The 20,346-nt window shown below is 38.3% G+C and overlaps 1 protein-coding gene across 1 annotated transcript in view; it reads right to left on the bottom strand.

Moving 5' to 3' along the window:
* SLC2A13 (solute carrier family 2 member 13) overlaps nt 1-20,346 on the bottom strand; it is a 2,419,048-nt gene that overhangs the window by 2,337,407 nt on the left and 61,295 nt on the right. The window lies entirely within an intron of this gene.

Raw genomic sequence — 20,346 nt, 5'->3', positions numbered from 1 at the left:
GAGGACCATGGGCAGTATTCAGAAAAGAATACCCTGTATGAAGCACTATTCAGAAAAGAATACCCTGTATGAAGCACTATTTAATGGGATACATGTTGTCTTAAATGTTCCTACTTCAATGAATATGGTTTGATGTGCCTCTGCAGTAAATGCTTTGCACTTAATTGTTATGTATTTATTTAGTTTACGTGAAATTTTAAGAATGGGTGGTTTCTCTGAGCCCAAGATACATTTTCAAGGGAGAATCTGGGGGTTGAAGTCACCCACATAGATAAAGAAATAATACAAAAGTTCCAGTATAAACAGTTTTCAGCATCTTTAAAACAAAAAGAAGCAGATATACAAAAAAATTAATTATGAACAGAGGTCACCATACACTTGCTTAATGCAGGTATAACTATACTTATAGGCTGATGGGATTCAGTTGCACTCAATGAATCCTAAAAGTTTTAATTAACTCTTCAGTTAAGTAATATATGGTAAGCTGGATAGGTTTAGTTATTAGAAGTTTATCTATAACTTGTAACTACAATTTATGCAATGGAGCAATTCAGAAAATAAACTTTGTATACCAGGTGTTAATAGAAACAATCCGAGAATGGTTATTTTTAGAAGAGCCTGTATGTTTGAATCACAGCATGACAAGCTCCTGGCAATAATGTTGGAATTCAAAAAGGAAAGAAGATGAGAGAGGAGTGAGATTGTTATAAGCCTGGCATATGGAGGTTGTGGAAGAAGACAGAGGGAAAACTGAGTGTGCCATTTTGTATTAGGGGAAGGGATGGGTCTGTACAAGTAATGATGTAGTGGGTATAATGCGGGGAAGGTAAGTGAGGGATAACTGGGCATCTGCACATGTGATGATGTAGTTGGTATAATGTGGGGAATGTTCGTGAGGGGCAAGTGGGCTGCATAAAGCATGGCAATAATAAGAGTCGGGTGGTGTGTGGGATGCCAGGGTATGCAGTGTAGGACAGTTGCATGCTTCATCCCCTCTGGAGGAAAAACATATTACTGACCAGAGCAGATGGAAAAACAAGAAGGAAAAATTCCTGGGCCACCAGGTGTGAAGTATCAGGCAGAAAGTGAAAGGCATATGATGGTAAAGGCAGGGTACAGAAATATGCATGAAGGCAGACACAAAGGACATAAATAATCAGGCCTATAACAGATAAGCAGGATGAAAGTTATGTTTTTAATTATATTACAGAATCAGATAAGGAAACAGAGGGTTTATCCTGTAACAGAGATGAGCTGGTATCAGTTAAGCTCACAGTGCAGTTAATACTGATATCTCAGTAGCAAAGAATAGTGCTTAGACAACTATCATGAACATTTAAAAAAAACTGCTACAAAATAGGTATGTCCACAGCTCACTGGACAGAAAATAAGGCATATAATAACTGTATCCATGAAATAATGCAATGAATTCCAGCAAAGACGGTAACAATTAGATCATTATAGACACAGGATAACAGAGACCAAAGATAAGTGTGTTCATCTTTGCAGAGTTTATAAAGTGTGGACTTGGAGAGGGAGGGAGAGAGAGAGAAACAGATGGCAAAGAATGCCTGCAAGACAGATAGAAGAGTGTCATAAAAATGACCCAGATTGCAAGATAAACATTATATTCTTACAAATCCTGCTGAGCTAGGACTTGCATGATACAGGTGGCCTGAGTTTTTGCTTTATAGAAAATGGCCTAAATTAAGCACCTAGAGTAGGATAAAATTCAACAGGAACACATGCAGCAAGCTTCAATTTCATAGTCACTTTGTCCTGCTCTAAATATATAATGCATACATCACAGAAATCATTTGAATATGTGCTTGGCAGCAGTTGAATTTAAATTATACACTTACAGCAGGAGCCTTCAGTTTAACTACTGTGCTTTACTGATATAATGAATACATCAAAGTAGTACCAAGAAATACAAAGCACAGAATTCAACAGAATAATCAGAATCAGTCCTAACTCCTCTTAAAACTAATAAAGTAGAAGCTCAAGTTTTAGTCTCAAAAGTTATATACATACATATATATGATATATTTTTATATATATATATATATATATATATATATATATATATATATATATATATATATATATACATTAAATATATATATATATATATATATATATATATATATACATATACATACTATATACATACATACACACACAAAGACACATGTATGTGTGTATATATATATATATATATATATATATATATATATATATATATATACATACATATATGTATTTGTGTGTGTGTGTGTGTGTATATATATATATATATATATATATATATATATATATATATATATATATAGGTTCATAGGTAGGTACTAGGCTGTCGGCCCAAGAGCCTAAGTAAGCCTAGCCAAAAAGGTTCCCTGGCTTACGCCACCCAAGAATGTTAATTTCCTGTGACCCTTCAAGCAGAGCCACAGAACTGATCCCCGGGATGTATTTCCTATTTCCCATCCCCTCATCAAGATTTTTCTTGAAGAGTGCTACTGAGGAACTTTGCTTGACATAGATGGGTGTATTGTTCCAGAGTATAGGAAGTCTCTGGGACAGGAATCTATCCCTCCAGCATGTCCTGTTTATTGTGGTGGTAAGGTTTAGGTTCCTAGAGCGTGTAGCTCGGAGGGATTGGGATTTCCTTTGGTGTAGCATGTCCAACAGCTCTGGGTTTAACATAGCTTTATATGTTAGGCAGAGATCTCCTCGGAGTAGGCGATATGCTACAGAGTAAAACTGGAGTATTTTGAGATGGTCAGTGTAGGGCATCTGTTTGAGGCCAGTAATCCTCTTTATGAGGTACTTCTATGGCCTTTCCAGCTGCTGCAGATGTCTTGTGAGGTACATTCCAAAAGGGGCATTGTACTCTATTATGGGTCTAATGAGTGCCGAGTAGAGGGGAACAATGACCTCTTCTTTCCTGAATGAGAACACTTTTGTGATAAGGTGTGCCACATAGAAGGATTTCCTGACTACTGTGGCAATGTGATTATAAAAGGAGAGACTACTGTCTACCTGGGTCCCAAGGTCTCTTATCACATATTCGGTGTTAAGTAGACTGCCATTTATGTGGTAGTTCATGGGTACAGAGTTTTTACCAAAGGGGAAGACAATGCACTTTTTGGCATTGAACTTGAGGCCATGCCTCTGACACCAGGCATTTGTCTCAGTGAGGCCCTTCTGTACGATGTCCACATCATTTGGGGACTCGACTATGGCTTCTAGTTTGCAGTCATCTGCGAACTTCATTAGCCAGAGGCCTTCTGTGTTGGCCTGTACTTCAGAGAAGTAGATACCAAACAGGAGAGGTCTCAGGACTGAACCCTGCAGTACTCAACTTGTCACTGGTTTGAAGTCAGATTTGGAGTCTGCAACTTTTACAGTGTGTGTTCTATCAGTGAGCCAGTTGGCAGCCCATCTTGTGACATAGGGATTTATACCTAGTTTAGTGAGTTTAGCTATAATTCCAGAATGGGGGATGGTGTCAAAAGCCTTGGCGAGGTCAAGATAGGCTGCGTGACCCACCTTACCCTCGTCTACGGCTTTGGTGACTGCCTCAAAGAAGTTGATCAGGTTCAGGAGGCATGATATGTCTTTCACAAACCCGAACTGGGTGAGGTCCAGAGTTTGGAGGTTACCAGTGTCTTTGTTTATGAGTAACATGATGAAATGTTCCACGGCCTTGCAGACAAGGCTCATCAGGCAAATAAGGCGATAGTTCCCAGGATCAGTGGTGGCTCCCCCTTTGAGGAGTGGGAATAACTGTTGTTGTGCACCATTTAGTGGGCACAAAGCCTGACGTGAGACTAAGATTGAACATAGTGCTTAGGTGGGGAGCCAGTTCATGTAAAACGCAGCCTGGCATGTTGTCCGGTCCCATGGATGCTGTGTTTTTGGTATTAGAGAGTGCAGCTTTTACCTGCATAGATGTGATTACAGAGACTCTGCATTCTTCCTGTATAGATAAGGGCACTTTAGGGGGTAAGAGGTGGGTAACATTAGCACTGAACCTATCTGCCAGGATGTTGGCAATATCAGTTGGTTGTGTAATTTTCATGCCGTTGTGCTGCAACCCAGAGCAGATCTGGGTGTTGCCATTGATATTCTTGACATAGCTATAGAATGCTTTGTGGTTGCCCTTAGAATCAGTGGCAATTTTGTTCCCATAGCTAGCTTTAGAGCATCTTATAAGGGATCTCAGCCTCTTACAGAGGCTGACCAGGGAGCTCTTCCATTCATGGGATTTTACTCTCTTTTGCAACAATTTCTTCCTTCTGTTGTGGTTTGTTTATGGCAAGGGACCACCAGATTGGCTTCCTTTTTTTGGAGGATAGAGTTTTGGTTCTGTTTGGGATAGCACAATCCATACACTCGTGTAAGTGCTTATAGAGTGCATTTGTGTAGGATTCATAGGTTCATAAGTTCATAGGTTCATACTAGGCTATCTGCCCTAGGGCATTTATAAGCCTAGACAGAGTGTGTTTGGCTTTTGCCACCCATTTTAAATTAATTTTGCTATGCCCTTTTTCGAGGTTAGTATACTGTGCCTCTGTCTAACAGTGACACAGAAGTGATACCCGGGGTAAACCTACGATCTCCCATCCACTCATCAAGATTCCTATTGAAGAGAGTCAATGAGGGACTCTGCCTAACCTGGACTGGGATTTTATTCCAGAGTGAAGGGAGCCTCTGGGTTATGAATCTGTCCCTCCAGCATGTCCTATTTATTTCAGTGCTGAGGTTCAAGTCTCTCGAGCGCGTAGCTCGATGGGATTTGGATTTTGGATTCAGCAGTGGAACTGGTCCATCTGCATGGGTGTCATGAAGTTCACCACTTCTGTCTTAAGAAGCATGAAGTTGGCTTTGGAGAATTTTTTTACTGTAGTTTCCTTAATGGTGGGTGGGGGTGGGATGTAGTTATATAGGGTGATTAGCCTATGGTCGGATCTGACCAATAAGGAGTTGACTTCAGGTGTGGAACACCTGTCACTCATGTTGGTAATGACTAGGTCTAGGATATTATTGCCCCTGGTGGGGGTGTGGATAAGTTGATCCACGACATTGGAATTTATGAATTCCAGAAAGCGTTGAGCAAAGGAGTTGGTATATGATTAGTTTTCCTAGTTAATGGTGGGGTAGTTGAATTCGCCCATTATTAGGGTGTTTGGTTGAACCCTAATATTTTCCAGTATATCAAGAAAAGAGGAGTGGGAATCCTGGGACATGGTGGGAGATCTGTAGCAAGCTACAATTTGGATTGCAGTTTTGCCTAGAGTTAGTTGCACTTGGATAACCTCAGAAGCATTATGATACACAACTAGCCTGGAGGTGTGGATATCCTTAATGAATATGGACACACCTTCACCTTTGGTGTTCTGGTCCAGGTCAGATGGCCAAAAAGTGTAGTATGAGTTATAGCCTGGTAATGCAGGGGTGTGCTCTAGAGCCTTGAATCAGGTCTCAGTTACTGCATAGATATAGATGTTCTCCATTTTAAGGAGGACCTCGAGTGAGTGTATTTTGAAATTTAGGCTCCTAGAATTGAGTAGCATTACCCTCAATTTTTGCTTGCCTGTTCCTGTTACAGTGGTGAATTTGTCATTTGAACCTTGCCTAAAAAAGGCACTACAGGAGCAGCAAAACCCTTAGCCAGTATCCGGAATCCAGGGGCGACAGGTGCAGGCCATCTCTGGCAAAGCATTGTGGTCTGTCGACCATGTCGTCTCAAGCAGACAGATACTGGATCCCCTTAGAATGACACCAGAAGCTAAGCCAATTGTTGAAGTCAATCATTTCGTCCTTGTACTGCGGTATCATTCTGGGAGATGGCAGGATGCTACTCATGGCTAGGGTCATAACTGCCTGTGCTACAAGATCTGAGAGCTCTTCCATGTCTCTTTTCATGTAATACAGGGAGGTACATCTTAGGTCATTCACACCAACATGGACAATGACAGAGTCATATTTGTACTTGTTGTGGAGTGACCTGAATGCATGGGTTATGTGGCGGATCCTGGCACCCGACAGGCAGCTGACAGTAACCTTCTCCTTGTTTAGCCTGGTGAGTGGGACATCAGTGTGCCTGACTATAGAGTCACCTATGACTAGTGTGTTGGGTACGTTGTTTTGCCTTATGGGTCATGGTTTATTGGCACACTGAGTCTGCGGCCTGTGTGTCATTTGGGTTGTGCTGGGGGGTGGAGGTTGCTTGTGTTTGTTTTTGTGTTTCTATGTGTGGAATTTGGTGGTGTAGGTTTAGTGGGACTATGTTATGAGTATGGTGTGGTGCAAGTATTTACCTTCTCCTCTTGACTGTCAAGTTTAGTCTTGGTTGGAGAGAGCTTTACCTCCAGTTTGGCTGGATAAGTGCATCTCTCACAGGCTGTGGTGTTGGATGATAGGAGGAGAGGATTGTCTGTGTACATGAGGCAATTTCTACATTGCCTCAAGATGCCCAGATTCATCAGATAGACAGGAGAGAACACTGGGAGCTGACCCTTGGACATGCCTGAATAAAAAACTACTTTCCTCTAGACAAGTGAGGAAAGTGAGTATAAGAGCTGTTTTTCTCTAAGCAAGTAAGGAAAGTATGTACAAAAAATGTTTTCCTCCAGGTAAAGAGGAAGGTTGAGTGCTGTAGTAATTTGTAGCTTATTTATTGCTAACAAGTTCTAAACAAGTGCTGAGCATGAATAAGCAAATTCAAGTGCTATAACTCAGAATCTGTATCTGGATCTTGAGGTAGATAGGCTACCTAGTGCTTACTGATAAGCTAGAATGCTTCCAGCCATCACAGAAAGGCTTGGGGGGGGGGGCTCAGAAGCTTACAAACAGTCCTGGATACAGCAAATCTGTATCTGGACTAGACTAGTTACATGAAAGGTGGGAAATAAGTGCAAACATGGTTTTTTAAACCAGAAAGTTGAAAGAGATGGAAAAACTGCCAAACGGCCAATAAACTACAATTTCTGAGCCAGAAACCACTCTTGTGGTAGATAGGCTACCTAGTGCTTACCACTCCCACTGATAAGCTAGAAGGCTTCCCTCCAATACAGAAAAGCTTTGGGGGCTCAGAAGCTTACAAATAGTCCTGGTTACAGCAAATCTGTATCTGGACTAGACTAGTTAAAGCAAAGGCAGAAAACAAGCCAAAAATTTATTTTTTTTTTTTTGTAAAGTGGAAAGGGAGAAAGGAGAAACAGTAGATAATTCAAAATTAAGGACCTAAGTGGCTTGCCCTTCACAGATGCTCTCTCTGTATTAGGTAGATTGAGCTAGTGACACTAGACTGGAACAGAGCTGGGATAGAGCTGAACAGATGGTACTTGTAGGAGTGTCTGAAGTCAAAATATGATCTCAATGTACTCGGTTGAGTGAGCAAATGAGATAGACCCAGGAGGAGTGTTCAAACACAAATTTATAGGAGGGGCGGGCAATTCCAAAGCCACCAAGATTAATACCAGAACAAGAACAGGGAGGGAGGCCAGGAAAACGAAATGCAGAGAAAGAGAGACCACAGTATTCTATGAAACAATTAAATAGAAAAATAAATAACTAGAGAGAGACACAGACCACAATATTCAATGAAACAATTAAATAGACAGAAAAATAAAATGCAGTACAATCTTTAACACTGCAAGTTTGTACTTAAATCAGCTAACAATGCAGTTGATTGCAGGCATGTACCATAAGCCAAACAACTCAGATATTGAACAGTAATACATTCAAAGATATGTGACTAACACTTACAATTACAGAGAAACCCCCTAGGCTAAGAGTTTAAGACTGAATATCAATGAAGTGAAACACAATAGCCCCCATTTACTGCAGAAAGAGAGAGACCACAGTATTTTATGAAACAATTAAATAGAAAAATAAATAACTACAGAGAGAGACAGACCACAATATTCAATGAAACAAGTAAATAGACAGAAAAATAAAATGCAGTACAATCTTTAACAGTGTAAGTTTGTACTTACCTCAGCTAGTAATGCAGTTGATTCTAAGTATGTAGCAGAAGCCAAACAACTCAGATATTGAGCAGTAATAGATGTGTGTGTATGTATGCATATATATATATATATATATATATATATATATATATATATATATATATAAGAGAGAGAGAGAGAGAGATGTGTGTGTGTGTGTGTGTGTATGTATATATATATATATATATATATATATATATATATATATATATACACACACACACATATATATATATATATATATATATATATATACACACACACAAACACACACATATATATATATATATATATATATAGATATATATATATATATATATATATATATATATATATATATATATAGATATAGGTATGTATACGCATACGTGTGTGTCTTTATCTACAAGTGCACACTCACACTTTGTTTTTTATGAATGAGCAAGAAACACAATATGTTATCTGTGAACAAATTTAACTTTTAAACAAAAGTCAGATCACTAGATATTAAAGGACTACAGTTAACTCGGCATAAAATTAAGTAAAAAAAACAAATGATGTTTACATGGTATAGAATGGATTCAAGCATAGCATTTGAAATTCAGGAATTTGTCAGCCAAGGAGATGCTGGCTCTCCATTTGATGATGTCTGTATTTTCTTGTGGTGAATCATTGATGTTAAGATTAATAAATAAACTGGCCCACTGGAAGAGGGGCAAAGCATCTGATCATGCCACTGGTGACACGACTCTAGGAAAAGATTGAGTGAGTTGAAAGGATGGCAGAGAAGAGACTTGGGGAGTTTTTGTCATCACCGGGTAGGCACTCCTAAGCATAAATGGATTCAATTCCAGGTATTTGCAGATTCACCCTAGTACAGGCCTTAATGATGTCTACTGAGCTTTTGCTATGGAAGGCGTTGGTAGCAGAATATATTATCCGTGTGTATGGAAAATATGTACACTACCACCGCTGCACAACACCATTCAGAAGGTAAAGCACATGCAAGTTGCACTCCAGATGAATATGGAAAGGAAGAGGATAAAACAACATGCAAATACTCACCAGCAGGCAGTAGTGTAGGGTGACTGTCACAATATGACAGCACTTAGCTAAATGATACATAATAGGGCAGTTGCTAAGGGGCCCAAGTATGCCAGAAATTTAAGATGCGTCTGTAGGCATGCCATGGACTTTAAACAAAGAAAAATAATGATGATAGCAACAAGGTAATGGGTGCTTAGATCTCCCAACCCACCTAGATCATCACTGCATTAGCTATCACTACACCAGCCATAGGTTCATAGCTAGGTACCAGGCTATCGGCCCAAGGGCCTATGTAAGCCTAGCCAACAAGGTTCCCTGGCTTATGCCACCCAAAAAAGTTATTTTCCTGTGCCACTGTCGAGACACAGTGATCCCTGGGGTGTATTTCCTATTTCCCATCCACTCATCAAGATTTTTCTTGAAGAGTGCTAATGAAGAACTTTGCTTGACATAGATGGGTAGCCTGTTCCAGAGTATGGGAAGACTCTGGGACAGGAATCTATCCCTCCAGCATGTCCTGTTTATGTGGTGACAAGGTTTAGGTCCCTAGAGCGTGTAGCTCAGAGGGAGTAGGATTTCTTTAGGTGTAGCATATCCAACAGCTCTGGGTTTGACATAGCTTTACATGTTAGGCAGAGATCACCTCAGAGTAGGCGATATGCTACAGAGTAAAGCTGGAGTTATTTGAGAGTCAGTATAGGGCATTTGTTTTAGGCCAGTAATCCTCTTTGTGAAGTACCTCTGTGGCCTTTCCAGCTGCTGCAGATGTCTTGAGAGGTACATTCCAAAAGGGGCATTGGGTCTAATGAGTGTCGAGTAGAGGGGAACAATGACCTCTTTTTTCTTGGATGAGAACCCTTTTATGATGAGGTGTGCCACGTAGAAGGATATCCTGACTACTGTGGTGATGTGACTATCAAAGGAGGGACTACTGTCCACCTGGGTACCAAGGTCTCTTATCACACATCTGGTGTTGAGTAGATTGCTGCCTATGTGGTAGTTCATGGGTACAGAGTTTTTACCAAAGTGGATGACACTGCACTTTTTGGAATTGAGCTTGAGGCCATGGCTCTGACACCAAGCATCTGTCTCAGCGAGGCCCCTCTGTAGTATGTCCACATCATTTGGGGACTTGGCTATGGCTCCTAGTTTGCAGTCATCTGCAAACTTCATTAGCCAGAGGCCTTCTGTGTTAGCCTGTACTTCAGAGAAGTAGATACCAAACAGGAGAGGTCCCAAGACGGAACCCTGTGGTACTCCACTTGTCACTGCTTTGAGGTCAGATTTGGAGTCTGCAACTTTTACAGTGTGGGTTCTGTCAGTGAGCCAGTTGGCAACCCATCTTGTGACATAGGGATTTATACCTAGTTTAGTGAGTTTAGCAATAATTCCACAATGGGGGATGGTGTTGAAAGCCTTGGCAAGGTCAGGATAGGCTGTGTGAACAACCTTACCCTCATCTACAGCTTTGGTGACTGCCTCAAAGAAGTCGATCAGGTTCAGGAGGCATGATCTACCATAGTGGTAATAGCCAAACAGCATTTTCTTACAGATGCCATTTAAATTTATTTTTGCATATGGTCAAAAGGATTAAATTTATTTTTGCATATGGTCAAAAGGAGCCAAAGAAATAATTTTTACATTTCTTAAACAAAACAAATTTGACTACTTTTAAACATAAGACACAGCAATGAGGAACAAAATTTGTTAAGCATACAGTTGTGTGAAGAACGAGTAGCAATTCATTTAGATATGATTTTTTTAATTTTCAAAAAATAAAGAATACAAAAATTTATATATTTTGTACTCATACTTTTTTCCTCAGATTTTTTTTTCCAGTTTTAATTTGTGGTTTAAATAAAGCACTCTGTGACTGTGAAGAAAATATTCAGGAAGGAGAGACAAGCAGTAAGATTTATATCAAGACAAGGAGGGCGGCTTAATGGTTAAGGTGTTTGCCTTACAAACACAAGGTGCAGGTTTGAGTCTCACAAGGGATAATTGGCTAGGCTTAAAATAGCTCGCAAGGGCAGTTAGCTTAGTATTAACCTATGAAAGGGTGGGAGGATGGCGTAATGGTTAAGGTGTTTACCTTACGAACACAAGGTGCAGGGTTTGATTCTCACATGGGGTAATTGGCTAGGCTTGAAATGGCCCACAATGGTAGTTAGCCTAGTACTAATCTATAAACCTATGTTTTATTATTTTATATTATTTAAATATAAACAGATCATTAATTCAGTTTAATTTATTTGCTGCCTTATTGTTGTTGTGCCTTGTGGGCCATGAGAGAAGGTTTGACAAATAACTGCTGTGTACATGGTGCCTATAGAGTGTGTTTAAGTACAACCAAAGTTAACTTCATAGTGCCACAGATAAGACCGGGATTCACAGACAAGCCATGTAGTGCACAGTGCCGCACTGCACAGGAAGTTGCCATGACAGGCATGATGCAATTCATAGTACCTGCTACTAAACAGACTATTGTTATGAAGGGTTTTAATGTTAAAATCGCAAGAGGTAATAGCTTTCTTTTGGCGATCTTTTGAATGCTTAAAACATCAAACTTGCTATAGTGTGATTCTTTGCTGTATCATGGCAGATGTTTTCTGTTCAATGCTGTGGTACAGCAATGAATACCACTATAATACATATATATAGATGTGTGCATGTGTGTGTGTATGTATATAACATATATGTATACATACAAACATACCTACATTTTGAACTGTGATTCTTTCTTCATTCACACCTCTTTTAATTTGTATAGAAATAAAATATGAAATGCAGGGAAATGAGCTGATCACTAGCAGTAGTTTGACAAAGAATATCAGGCCTGCTTATGAGATTATCAGTCCTCTCAAACTAACCCTTGATGAAATGAAGGATGACATTTTGGCAAGCAGAAAAACTTTGGGTACTTTGTGAACTATGTTTGAATGAATCACTGCTGATAATTACATATGGCACATATAACAGAGCAGTACCTACCTCTGACATCTTCAAGTCACTCAACCTTAAACCTCATTCCCTCCAATGAAGTTTGTAGTTTAACTTGCAATAGTTACATCCAAAGTTTTTTAACAAAAGACTGTCATATACTCTCAGTTTAGACAAACGAGTGTTACCGTGAAAGGCCATATCACACGTCACGAGGAAAAAAGTCGCCAAGCACAAATAACTAAAAAAAGCACAAGGATGAAAAAATCAACTTCTATGCATGTTTGCTCCATCACAAAGGTATAGATATAACCTTATATATGCCACATCCACAGCCTCACAAATTCAAAGGAATAAGAAAGCTCCCCAAACAAAGAAGTCACTTCCAGCACCCACACAAAAAATGCACCAGCAGTGGCTTCCTATAGTAAACAGTTATCTGTGTTTTGTACTTTCAGGGCTTGTAGACTGTGAATTTGACCTTGGGGAACTGAAGACATGCCAAAAATGCCCTTCTCTCTACAATCATGAGTGTTACTAAGGAAGTGTGAATGGAAAATTGTTCAGCACAAACTAATTATTACAGATGTCACATTCATTAAATTATTGGTCTTAAATTACATTTTAATACCTTACAGCACATTAAACATTTTTCTGAGCAGCTTGTCACATCAATGCACATACTGTCACAGCAGCATTTCGTTCATCCACCTGTGAGCTTCCATGTGAGGTAAAGCAGTTTTTTGAGATATTTGCAGAAATACAATAAATGATGACAACACTAAATAAACTACAGTAAGAGATCAAATATCCATCAATGCAAAAGTGTAATGTAAGCTTTAAAATGAAATCTTTCAATGGCTTGTATGTAACATGGTTTGGGAAATATTTATGTAAATATGAACAGACAATATCATATGCCTAGAGGCATTAATTGGATGATTCTGGAGACACTAGCATTAGCTTATTCTGTGATAATGGCATTTAAACGTTAAACAGTGACTACCTTTTCATACGTTATAATTAGGGATGAAAATATTTGCAGAAAATCAAATGAGGATTTGTCTGAAGTCAGCCATACTGGTGTGTTGCAGACAAAAAATGTTTTATTTAGAACAAAGGCTGGTGACCTGATTAAAACATAAATTAACTCTGACTTATCATTCATAATGAAATTCCAAGCATCTTTTCAGCTTTAAGTTTATAATTTTGTGCATAGCATTCTGAGGTGCACTGTAGTCAGTTTGTGTGTTTTATTCATGTCTAGAGTACAATCTTTTACATCTGATAATACAATAACTTAGAACTGTCCAGCTAGATGGGATTTCTACAGAGGCAGGTAGAAGGCAGACAGGCAGGCAAAACACAAACACTTCTTAGGGCAACCAAATCCTTTATTGTTAAAACAACAAGATAAGCGCTTTTGTCTCAGTTTTAGACAATCAAAGAGGCTTCATCAGATAAAGCTAGAAAAAATAAAATTAGATATAAAAACCAGAACCAAGACCCAGATGACATAATTTCCTCCTAACAGGATTAACCATTTTTAAAGTGACAGTATTAAAATCAAATAACAGTGTGCCAAGATCAAAACAATACCTTACCAGTTATAAAAACATCAAACACTATGGCATAAAACAAGAACTTCATCTCATATATTATCATCGCTACCTTATGAAATATATAGAATACATATATCAAAAATTATGAATGCACATAAAATGTACGCGCAAGTAATTGAATAAATATATATGTGGTTAAATGGAAAAAGGCAAAACCAAGCTAAGTAGATAAATATATATAGTAAAAAGCTATATAGCATTGAGTAGACACTGATATTTGAATATTTATGATGTATTTGCATTCATGGTTCATATATATATATATATATATATATATATATATATATATATATATATATATATATATTTCTATTTTTATAATTTTATTCATATTTATTGCATTTATATATATTTATATAGTTTCATATGCATTTGTAGGATATTAATATGTATTTATAGAATGGGATTACATTACCCTGACTTATATAATTGGCAAGGTATTGTTTTGATCTCGGCACATTATTTGATTTTAATACTGTCACTTTAAAAATGGTTAATCCTTTTAGAAGGAAATTATGTCATCTGGGTCTTGGTTCTGGTTTTTAAATCTAGTTTAATTTTTTCTAGCTTTACCTGATGAAGTCTCTTTGATTGTCTAAAATTGAGACAAAAGCGATTATCTTGTTGTTATAATAATAAAGGATTTGGTTGCCCTAAGGAGACGTGTTCGTGTTTTGCCTGCCTTCTACCTGGTTCTTCTTGGATTATTGGTTTTCGTTTTTGCCTTGGTGTAATTTCTACAGAGACATCAATCATTTGTACTTATTATTTTTTTTTACCATATAACTATATATACTGAGTTCTAGCATTTGACTGTAGAGAGAAGATGATTCAATTTATTTCATTCAGATACAAGTATTATATACAGTCCAAGGTACCAAATGGAATATGGTGTACCCTTATAAGAATGCTGTTTCTTCAGTTATAAAATGAAAACACCATTACTCTAAGAAGTTCAAATGGTGTACATTATTTTAGTAGTGTTGGGGCATAAATCAGCTTTATGGATGGTGAACAGAAAGATAATTTGCTGGAATAAACATCAGAACTACCCCTTAGGTTCTGTTAAAGACACAACATAAAGGCCTGGCTGCTGCTGTGGGGTACAGTGGGATATGACACAAGTGACATTCATGCAATAGTATGGTGCAGCTGTGCAATGCTACACCTATAGTTTTAAATAGGTTTTTTTCTCTGTTGTCAGAATCTCAATGTGTGCTAACTTCTGTTTATGTGTCATGTGTGATTAACCACATCTGATTTTGATGTGTGCCTCTGGGAGCCAGAGGAGGGGGAAAGTCAATGCAGAATAGGTGCAGCAAAAAGAAAACTTACAAGAAGAAGGTCAAAATAGATTAAACACAGTTCTAAAAAGTGGAAATAAAACAGTAATGCAGACAATCTGCAGATGGACGCTAACAAGGTATTCAGAATTGTTGTCACTTCTACAACTTCTACACATCAAGACAATGTGACATCTAATAAATTACAATGACACTGGCCACCCATTAAATGATTCTACAAAATGGGATTCATGGCTTGATGTGGCAAAAATAATAGTTTTACTTGGAATCTGGCCTCAGTTTCACTGCCCTACCTGATACATCTTCTGTGAACATTGGGAGAGTTTCATGACTAACTATTCAGATAGGGTCATGCTGTGATGATAGATTACTATAATCGCCACCAGCTGGGATGATGAAAAAAGTCAGATATTGAAAAAAAAGGTTATAGTGGAAGGTCATGTCAATGACAGTGGTAAATACATTTTTGAAATCTGATTTTAAAGATGAATTCTTTTTAGATAGCATGGCTTTCTACTGAAATGGTTCCATTGCTTAAACCAAAGCAAAAGGCACACAAAGTACTGTTGAATTAGACAGTAAATACATAGGAGAAACAGATCGTGTTAAACTTAATATGGAGCAATGGAACAAAACAATAATGACACTGCTTGAAGAGACAGCTATATGAGATTAGACTCGTATACAAAAACAAATCCTAGATGTATGATTCTGTTCAATAAAAAGAAGGGAAACAGAGTTGGAAAGGAAAGTGACCTTGGATAAGAGCTTCTGTTCCAAGGTGTGAACGGAAAGGAAGAAGGTCTGAGGAAAGATAGACAAGCATTTGACTGGGTCAAGATAAGCTCAAGTGTACATTAAATTTCCAGAAAAGACTGAATTTCTGAACAATACAGGTTGGCATGAAAAGCAGTCTGGAGGAACACAGATTTTAAGAATAAAGAAGAAATAGTAAGAAAAATGTGGCAATTAATAAAAAAGGGGAACTTATGAAAATAGAAAAAAGAAAATAAAGAGCTGAAAATATTCTAGCAGGCACAGCCAAATAGTTTTTCTGGTTAAAGATAAGTCTTGAGGACATACAGGGAAATGTGTCTTGTTACACTGAACAGTCAAATTCTACAGTTTATAAGTGAATTATTAAAAAAAAAAGAGAGAGAGTCTGTTACAAAATTATGTCTGGAGGCTGAATGGATATGGCCATAGACATTCCATAAGAAAAAGTAGGATTAAAAATAAAGCAATTGGAAATATCTCAACACAGAGCACCACTTATAACATTTTATGGTGCACATGAAACTGGAAAAGAATGATCATTTAGATTAAAAAAGGCAACATAACCCCTTGTCCTTCATTTTTTTTTCTGGATGCTAATCCATACAGGAGAAACTTGATAAAATGGGAAGGGAGACACTTCATTGTTAGACATAAGTCCATGTCCAAGTCCTCTCAATTGATATTAGCAGACTCTTGAATTTAGTTCTGATGTTTGCTAATGTCAACCTAAATGTTAGGAGACTGCAAAGGGAAGAAGAAATAATGGGGTGACTACACAGAGGTCTGTCAACACTGCAGACATAGGAGTGTGGATCGGACAGACAACATGTTTTGAGATGAGTTACTTGGAATAGATTTGCAATTTGATTCTTAGCTAGAGGGTCTTCTGTGTGGAGACATGCGTGAATGGGCATACCTTCGTTGAAAGTTGTGTGTCAGGGCCGGCAACTCGGCATGTAAAAATCAACTGCCAATCATTAGCGGACCAGAGTTCTGCTGTGGCGACCCCTAACCGGGAAAAGCCGAAAGAAACAACAACAACCATTAGCCTGTTAATCTAAAACCAAAAAGATGCATCAGCCCCTAAGAATTAATGTGCCATTATTGTATTTGGTGGATGGCTGACAACTGGACTGCACCTACTGCATTTTGACAGAGTTCAGTCTTCTGATCGTAAACAGTGTAAGTTTTATAGGGCAAAAGGTAGTTTTTTATCAAAAGGAAAAATGAGAATACTTAAGAAGGCCAAAGTAACCCTTTCAGGCTTAACTATAAAACATACTTGGCTGATCCTTTAGAGCAGGTGTTAATAAATATCAATCAGAATTACAAAGATACAATTGGAACACCAAAAACTGGATAAAAAAACATCAGTCACTCAAGTTTATTAAAACAGTGAAACCTTTCAGGACAAACAGCCTTTCAGTAGTCACAGAAGTAAAGCCATAACAAAAACCCTACATAAATTATATTGGTTGATTAACTGAAGTCTTTCTGATTACTTAGTCAGCTATATGGTGTACAGCAATAACCTCTGACTACAACCCATGAGACCAGAGTCTGATTAGCTTCTTATTTTACTGCAGAGAAAGGAATTTGCAGTGTTAGTGATGCAAAAGGTAGCACATTTGCCTTTGGTCCAGAAAGTTATGAATTCTATTCCCACACCAGGTGGACTGATTGCTGACACTGCAATGCAGCATAAGCATTCCTCTCAACTCTTTAGATTTTTGCAAAATTTCCCAATTTTCTCATATGTTTGGTCTGTTCCTCATAAACTTTTTATTTTTCTGGCAAACTGCTGAGAACTGAAGTCATTACATAATAACAGACGTTTGAGTTTCAGATTCCTAATCCTTCAGAAAAATGCATATTAACTCAAAACTTATTAATAATCTAATACTTAAATTTTGTCCCTATTTTGGGGCTTTTGCCCCCCCCCCCCATTACTTCTGGCTTTATCCAAATTCTTGTGCAAAGATGCTGAGAGGTATGAGCATAAGGGGGGTACTGCACTCTTGAGTGTGCCATCCTTTGGATGAGAAGTTAAACTGAAAGACATAACTTAGTTGATACAGAAGAAAAGAGATGAAATATTTAATGTGAAAACACACAGAAAAGAGAAAATGTAAAGACATACTACTTTTTATACATTAAGAAGGTCCTGAAATAAATGTTTTGGTTAATCTAGGTTTAAAATAATCCTGTAATTCAATCTGCCACATTTATGTGGGCAAGCCTCAGAAAAGAATGCATAAACACGAGAGCTACATGTATGCATAATATCATGAATGCACAAGCAAACCACAGTCATGAAATTACTGATGACTGTATATTTACATTTCAAGTTATGGAGGTTTTGAGTTGTTCTTTGAGAGAATATGATGGTCACTTTTTTTTAAACAGGAATATAGGTGGCATTGTAGAATTATGTTAAATTAAACATATTGTTAAACGAGTTTAATACCCTTTTTGGGTATAAAAAGTAGTCTGTCTTTAAAAGCTCTCTGTTTCTTGCATTATTTTACAATGATTGCTTAACCAGTAGGTTTTGTCTCACTTTTGGGCTTCATATACTGACACAGAAAGTACAGCTCAAAGGTCTCTGCAAGATCGACTATATGTTCTTCTGGAAGGCACGTAACAAGCAGTACGGAACATTTCAGATGACATCAATAAACCAGAGACAAAAACATGCTCTATCAACATTCTAAGTCAGGGAGATGTTAATTCTAGAGAAGGTAGCTAAAATGAGCTATGCCACAACTGATTAATGCAGAGAATTAAAGCTATAATTCGCTAACAAGAAACATTCTGTAGTACTGGGTTTGAATAATTCGATTTCCATTTGCCTCATCTGTATCATGGAGCAAAACACATAACCAGATATTGCTCTCTGGTCATCTCTGCAAAGAGGCAGTTGAGTCAAGCTGATTAATCTCATTAACAAATTAAAATAAAAATAAAACTGACATCTACTGCTTATATTTTATATATGAAAAACTAACTGTAAAGTTATCTGATATTGCTGTCATGGAACCTAAACATAGAGCAAAACACCTGCATAAATTGCACTGGTTGATTAACTGGAGTCTGCTTGACCAGCTATATGGAGTACAGCAATAAAGCTAGGACTACAACCCTGGAGACCTGAGCTTGATTAGTAACTTATTTTACTGCAGAGAAAGGAAACTCATTTGTAGTGTCAGTGGCGCAGAAGGTAGCACACTCGCCTTTGGTGCAGAAGGTTGTGGATTCTATTCCCACACCAGGTAGAGTGATTGCTGGCACTACAATGCAGCATAAGGGGGAAGGGGTGCTGCACTCTTCAGTGTGCCATCCTTTGGATGAGTAGTTAAACCGAGGCCCCATTTGCTTGAGTTGGTGGTAGCTCCAATGAATATAAAAGATCCCATAGAACCCACTGAAATTAGTAGGAGAAGTTTCCCGATACCTTGGCCACATTTCTCTCGGTAGTACAAAAACACCACCTCAGGTCTCCCCTGAAAAGAGGCTAGCCTGGTGAGACTACACAGCCAACAAAGGATAAATAAACCAACAAAACAATTCTGGTGTCTTAATAGTGTTAGCAGGGATGATAGTCATTGCAACTGTGGAGGAGGGATGTGCCTGCATACTCTAGTACAGCTCTGGCAAGGGCCAGGGCTTACAGAGCCATCACTGGCTAGGGATGGGAGGTTAGATGAGGTGTGGCCACCCTATACGGCCCGGAATGGCAGGGCAGACACTCAAGCTGCTCTTCATTGTCTGTCCATCCTGATGCTAAAATCGGTACATGGAGGTAGAGTGGAGAAGTAACAGAGAAAGCAACCCTGGCAGCAGAATAATGAGCCCAGATTCTTGCTCTTCTTCCAAGTGCAGGGGCAATCTCATCGGTCATGATGACCAAGAGGCCCTTTCCATCTGGTGGGACAGGACCCACACAGTGGAGGAATATACATCAGGGCATCCCTCCCAAGATGATGGCACTAACAGAATGATCTACAGAGAGAGATGGGGCATCTGCTATAACAAAACACATTTTTGTGGTTACTTTTTTTCTAAATGGTTACTTACTTCTGTACTTTCAGACTCTCTTTCTCTCACAGGTGGAGTACACCACAGTTAAATACTGCTCTTTCTCAAGTAAGTAGTAACAGCAGTTACCTGAGGCTGCCCCCTTGCACAGCATCAAGAAACTACCCCTTAGAGAGAAAGCAAAAATGCCTGGGTGATCAAACTAAAATCTGGCATATTAAAGTCCTCACCAACACCAACACCACTACCACACCTTCTCTACCATCCAACAAGTGTCTAAGATACTGTACCCTTTTTCAAAAGTCAAGTTTCCCTTCTTTGTAATAAAATAAGCTTGTAACAGTCATCCTACAAAGGTGCCCATTTGCCATCGCTATCTTAATGTATACATGAGGTAGGATACAACAGAGCAAAGCAGAAAGAAAACAGCGAGAACAGGAAAAGGGCAGAATGTTCTGGTTCTGTATAAAGCTAGCCACTTAAAAGATAAAGGGGAAATACAGAACATGCATCTACATGCAATCATCCTGAATTCTCTTTTTCACAGAAAATACATTTATTTTTTCAAAATAATCGATGGTTTGTGCATATTCCTGAGCACTGATGGGACAAACTACTTCT

The sequence above is a fragment of the Protopterus annectens genome, chromosome 3.part1 (assembly GCF_019279795.1).
Source record: "Protopterus annectens isolate FY-2018-M chromosome 3.part1, PAN1.0, whole genome shotgun sequence".
Lineage (NCBI taxonomy): Eukaryota > Metazoa > Chordata > Ceratodontiformes > Protopteridae > Protopterus > Protopterus annectens.
The sequence above is the reverse complement of the archived record's forward strand: the minus strand, read 5'-3'. Positions and strand labels throughout refer to the sequence as shown.